The 6586-nt window shown below is 34.9% G+C and overlaps 1 long non-coding RNA gene across 7 annotated transcripts; it reads left to right on the top strand.

Annotated features, from left to right (window-relative positions):
* Window positions 1-1039: 1039 nt before the first annotated feature.
* On the top strand, window positions 1040-6586 carry LOC113748744. 7 transcript variants are annotated; one of them, XR_003464459.1, is made up of 12 exons: window positions 1040-1882; window positions 2065-2104; window positions 2193-2254; window positions 3063-3134; window positions 3447-3479; window positions 3834-3886; window positions 3999-4074; window positions 4271-4322; window positions 4443-4543; window positions 4620-4723; window positions 5635-5769; window positions 6148-6586. It is a non-coding gene; the product is annotated as an uncharacterized LOC113748744 (long non-coding RNA). The 7 variants fall into 7 exon arrangements; XR_003464460.1 differs by having other exon boundaries at window positions 6161-6586; XR_003464457.1 differs by having other exon boundaries at window positions 6164-6586.

Consider the following 6586-nt stretch of genomic DNA (forward strand, 5'->3'; position numbering starts at 1 on the left):
AAAAGGATCCATTTTGTCTTCAAACTTGTGAGACCTATGATCCGTACAAATTTAATGTTTGTGTTACCACTTATCTGCAACCGTACAATATGTAAGTTTTTTAATAGATTTTGCTAATCATAAAAATGAGAATTTATTTGTACAATTTTATAATAAAAATAAAAAAAGCAAAGTACCGTAAATTTGGAAAAGGACGTCGGATCCTATTAACGTAATCTTTTTAATCCAGTTATCTTCTTGTGATTTATTCTCTTATAAGATAACTATTTTCTATTATACGCAAGGATGCAACTTGGGGTGCATGATTTCCCCCTTAAGGCTTTGTTTGGGAGTTGAGGTCAGAAAAGAAAAGAAGGAAAAAGCTTTTATTTATGAAAGAAGAGAAGAAAAGAAAAAGAAAGAGAAGAGAAGAAATTATTATGTTATTTCGGAATCTCGAAAATAAGTGAAATAATTTTGGATACATAAGTCATTAAATACTCATACAAGTGTTTTTTAAAAACAAAATAGGCATTTTGAAAAATAATTTAACAAGCATCCTCAAAATTTCCTTCCATTTCCGTCCATTTGGGCAGTAAAGTTCTGACCACTATGGAGCCACACTTCATCCGCTCGAATCCTCTCATTTTCTCTCTTTTTTTTCTTACTAAAAACTAACAAATAGAGGAAACTGACTTTCGCTTTTTTTCCTTTCTTTTCTGTCCAAAATCCCAACTCCCAAATGAAGCTTAAAAGCTTGAAAATTTTCAACATTTCTTTTAGAAATCAAACTTTAGAAAATTTTAAACACGTCATGACTCGTAATGATTGACGAAAGAAACAACACCACAATTCAACTTGGTCGTCGCCATCCCTTATCAACATAAGTAGATATCAACATAAGTAGATAAAGAGCCGAAGGCCTCTGATGACCTGGAATGGTTTTCGTCGTCCTCTCACGTGCCGCACATGTGAGTCACCAGCCTCTTTTTTTCCGCGCAATGCGCCAAATACTTCCTCTCTAGGGTTTTCTTAAATTTCCTCCGCCGCCGCCGCTTTCTCTCTTCTCCCCTTCTCTCCTTCGCCTCACCTTTATCCTCAGAAGCTAAACCGATCCCAACAGTCCTTGATCAGATCTTTCCCTCTTCCTCTTGCTCTCAAAATCTTTATTATCTCTCCTTCTTCTTTCCTTCCAACTCTTTGATTTTATTCTTGAATATTACTTCAACTTTTTTATTTTTTTTCTTTATTCTCATGTTTACTGCGCCTGCCTGCCGTCCCCAATTCCCCACTCAACTCGCCACACCGGCTACTACGACCAATTTGTCATGTCTCCCAGCTCCGGACGTCACAGAATTTAAAAGCTACCAGTTGCCACTTTCTGCTGGTCCCTAGGCTTTTCTTTTCTATCCACAGCACTCCACCCGTCCATCCGGCCCAAGCTTACAGCTAGATGAAGGAACAAAGCATAGGCCTCCACTACCCGTGCCAACTGCCTATTTGTTCCGTGTTTTCATTTAACATTTGAAGCTTCAAACCCTGTAAACGATACCTAACCTTTTCCACAATCGTCTTTTATTTTCGTTCCTTGGCTGAGAGACTGCCGACTTTGTCTTGGCTGGGATTACTTTTGATTTGTTGACTTTTATTTTTCGGTCAAATATAGAACCGAGAGTGAAGCATTGACTGCTGCTTCCTCTCTATTGTTTCAGGTACTACCTCGGTTCTTCCGTTACTTTCCGTTAATTAGTGATTATTTTTCTCTCTTCTATTTGGTTGCGTCGATGTTTTGTCTTGTTTTTTCTGGAATGCAGCTAGAGTGTAGATATGTGGTGGCCCTCTTAGAGATGATCTGAAAGAAAATATTCAATCCCAGATCTTCAAGCTAAAGTAGTAGAGTGAGGTATGTGCGATTTTCTCTAATTTTTTTCCTAATTATTTCATTTCATAGGATTTTTTTCTGAATTTTCCTGAAATTTTTTTAGAATGGCAATATTGATTTTATTAGAAATGCCTCTACCGAAATTTTTCTGGCTGCTTTTCAAGTTTATTATTGCTAATTAATTGGATTACTGGAATGGACAGGTTGTTGCAGTTAAGCAATTGGATAGAAATAGACTCTAAGGTAACCGGGAATTTTTGGTTGATGTTCTTATGTTCAGTCTTTTATATCATTCTAATCTTGTAAATTTAATTGGTTACTGTGCTAATAGGGACCAGAGGCTACTTGTCTATTAGTTCATGCCCTTGGGATCATTGGAAGATCATCTTCATGGTATCATTTCAGGCATTCTTGTTCATTATCTTGTCAATTGTTTGCGGTTTAGTTATTGCATGCATTTTTAAGTTAAATTTACATGTTTACTGAAATTTACAAACTACATAAATTTTCTTAAGGAAGGCATGATGACTGTGTAAGTTTTGTTTAGTAAGTTAATTGGGTTTTTTCTACTTAAACTAACTTTTATGTTGATTGCTCTTTCTTTACAATAATGCCATTTATAAGGAAAAATAAAATGCAGAACTAATGAAGCCTCAAGGATAGAGCTTAGGCTCAAACTTGCTTATTCTAGGTATGGGGTCAATATTCGTTTCAGGAAAAGGGGAAAGGTGGGGTTGGGGGCATATAAGTGGCATAGTATGGTGAATGGATGGTTTGGTGTTTTTAATAGTGGTGATAGCTGCTAGCATTGAAGAATCTTAAGTCCTTTAAGGTACTGCCTTCATTATTTTGTCATTTCTCTCCATTTTTTTTCCTTCCATGTTTGAACTATTGTGGTGTTGCTACTTTTTGTAATTATCAGCTGTTCTTTTTGCTTGTTTCATCGTTGTTTGTTTTGATTTTTCTGCCCTGAAATTTTCTGTTGGTTTTTTGTCCGATAAAATCCATCTAAAGATGACTATTATTTGTGTTAGTATGGCTTCTGCCTCTGATTAGTGATGCAAATTTACTTCTTTTTCAATATCGAACCAGCCATTGCATTTAGAATAATGTCTTCTTTAACTTTCTGCATTTTGTTTTCCCTGTATTCTATACTTTTAGATGATTTATTATTGTTTTCCTATTATTGTTGATCTATTAGGGTTCAGCTGCAGAAAGTGCTTTCTCGGGGATTTGATGAAAGTTCTTGGCCACTCCAAACTAAAACCGGCAGGTATACTCTACAAAAGATAAAAGGGACAATTACCTGCCATATTCATTCTTTTGTAGGTTAATACATACTTGAACATTTAAAATTGTACTTATGAGAAAATTGGAATAGCTACTCAAACTTGGTATATTTGTAAAATTTTGACAAGATTGATAAACATGCTATATTGTTTACATGGTATTTTTCTTACTTGTATTTTGCTAAATGGTTTAAACCATGCCATGAGATAGATGGATATATTCAATGATGCACTGGAATGTTTCTATTTTCATGCTTAATAGTTGCTATTAATTCATTTTCTATCTTCTGTTGCAGCTTCTAGAAATAGCTCAAGTTCCTGATGAACATGTGAGATTCAATTTCTTCTGGTTTCTTTACCTTTTAGCGAAATGCTTTTAACTGTTGGCATACTGCATGCAATCTTGTGCAATTTAAACATTGTTTCTTTAAATAACTATTTCTACATAAGAAGGTCCCAGGATTGATGTATGTAGGGGTATAAGCACGTTACATATAACCAGTTAGGTTAATCAGTATGGTTGTTTACTTAATGTGGAGTTAGATCCATCGACCTATTTAGGCAACTAAACAAGGGTATCCAGAATTAGCCCATTCTTGATGTAACATCTTTTTCTTGGGTTACACAATTTCATAGGCATCATTTTGATATTAAAGGATTATGCTGCTCCTCTTTTTTTACAGGTGAATGAATTCAAGTTGATAGGGAAGTTCAAAATTTTCAATCCCAACAACTTGTAAGTGTTATGCTTCTCATTTGAAGCTAAAATATTATTTGCTTCAAGCACTGTGGGCAATGCTTCCTTCATGGAAAATGCAATGGAATGATATATTTCTGCTATCATATAGATGGGTGAACTTGAAAGCAATCAAAAGACTTGTACAATAAAGTGCACTGAAGATGGAGATTATTCCAAATCCAAAGGTTCTATTTCTTAACTATCCGTTCTGCATTCTGCCAATGTATTTGTTCTTCTATTTAATTTTGTCTGATTAATAGGAAGTAGATGGGGTGAAAGTTCTTCAACTTGAAACTGCTACTGGCGCTACAATAAGGATACATTAACCTTATCTCTTGATATTCATTTAAACATCTTTATTTTCCATTTCTTTCCATTTAGGTTTATCAATATGGCATTTCACATTCAGTCTCCTCTCTACCAACAACCAAAGGTAAGAAGTAAAATCATTTACTTTCAGCCCCCACCCCCAATCAGTTCTTTGATCATGCTATTGAATTCTGTTTTGAATACTATATGAATTGCTATTTATTCATGCATTTAACCTTTACAGTCCGACCTGTACACTTTGTCTGATGACGGCTATGTGGTCTGCAACGAGGCTAGGAAAAATCCAACTAACCCAACTATGAATTGGGACCTGAATTTAAGAAGGTTGAGATTTTAGCCCCCTATCTTTCTCCACAGGTTGAATTGTTTATATAGCTAATTGTTTTTTTCACTTTTTTAGGTAGGCAACTTCTTAAGTCGTATCAAGTCTATTCCCAGTATTGTTGAACTAGACAGCCTAAAGATGAGTGGTGATGGTGGTTTGGATCTGGTATCACCCTGAAGGTAATACAAACTAACTACTTGTCTCCCTATTACTCTGTTTCCCTGTTACCCTGTTTCTGAAGCTTTATGGATGTATCTGTTCCTTGAAGATTTTCTTGTGATGTGGCAATTTGTGGTTGTACAGTGGTTTGTTATTTCTTATTTAGTGTCCATATGGCATATGCATTAATTTCTTCTTTTCTTTTTTTTTCCCCTTGTTTTAAGGGGAAAGTGACAATAACTGCAAAACCTGGAACCAAATTAGAAATTCCAGACAAAGTTGTAATTGCTGATAAGGTAATATATGCAGCCGACTGCCTTAAAAATTTGGTTCACCGATTCAAAAAAAAAATTGGTTCATGGTGCATAGCAATTTGGCTTTACATTCTCTATCTATTGCCAGGTTATAAATGGCCTTGAGGATATTTAAGAGGTCTAATTCTCTGGAAGTGATGCATAGTTTTGCCATTTTTAACGTTGAAAGAAATATTTGTTTCCATTTGTTTTCTTTGTGCAATTTTTTTTTAAAGAGAAGGTACTGAAAATTCGAAAAGTGATTGACTACTTTTGAACTATTTAAAAATATTATTTGAGAGATATTTGGTGAATTATGGTCCATAAGAAAGAATAATTGGCACTGAGAATATTTCAAGCAATAAAAGATGAAATCCCTTCAAAAGTTGTATAATTGAAATTACATTGTTGATGTTAAGTTCCAAATTTTGAACTTTAAGTATCATCAACTCCAAACTTCATATTTATAGGGTGAACTGGTGGTTTAAGAATTATTCTCAATTTCGCAGAATGACGTTGGATGTTAATGTAGGAAAAATTTAATCTGATTGAAAAATTCTTTTGTAATAATCCATTGTTCATTCTCTTCTGCTTGTTATACATGTACTTAACCCAAATCGTCATTTGGTTTTTTGTAGGACTGGTTCCAAAACTGAGCTTGCTCCAGTTTCAGTTTCAACAGGTTCTCGCACTGATGCAATACCATATTCTGGGAAATATGATGGGGTAGTTGGCATGTTGGGTACAATAGAAGCCATCAACGTTCTAAAGCGGTATGTTGGCTAAATTGGCTTGACTGACTCTTGTTAGCCCTCTTGAATTCTTAAATTGTACCATGGCCCAAAATTCAAGGTTGCAGTTGTTTGCTGGTTTGCTTTACCTAAATTTTTCGCTTGTTCGATGGTAGGTAATTTTTTTACGGAGTTGGAATCTTAGAGAATTGCCTTTCCCCCCTACTCCTTTATGTGTTTCTTGGATCCTTGCTTTACTAATGCTGCTATGCAATGGTCTTAATGCTAATTTTTTCATCTTTTTTCCTTGTATGCTTTGTTCTTTCCCTTATGCTAAATATCTGGCTGTGATTGTTTGCTGCTTTTTGATGTTTTATCTTTTCTGGAGTTTTGTTTGATTTCTTTTGGATTTTTCATAAGAGATGTTAAAAAGTAGGAACAAGTTTTTGGATACAAATCTGGAGAAAGTTTGTGGAGCTTCCCACACATTCATTTGGCAACCAAGATACACGTGATGCTTTGTCTGCAGCAATCCACCATGAGAACAAAGCTGTCATGTACCACTGCAAATATCCGCTTTTAAGGTTTATTGATGACTTCATTTTCATGTCAACGTCAAAGAAACGGGCCTCTTTGTTATTCTCCCGGTTGCAAGGAGGATTTCATGGATACAACTGCTATATGAATAAAGGGAAATTTGGTGTAAATTTTGATATGGATCATGTATCAGGATTCAGGTCAAATATACTCTATATGGGTTAACTCTATGGTTGACCATAGAGTAAATTTTGAAATGAAGCTTATGGATTTGAAGCTCAAGATAAGATAGCTGATTTGGATTCCTATTTTCGTGAAACAA

Source organism: Coffea eugenioides, chromosome 10 (genome assembly GCF_003713205.1).
Source record: "Coffea eugenioides isolate CCC68of chromosome 10, Ceug_1.0, whole genome shotgun sequence".
NCBI lineage: Eukaryota > Viridiplantae > Streptophyta > Magnoliopsida > Gentianales > Rubiaceae > Coffea > Coffea eugenioides.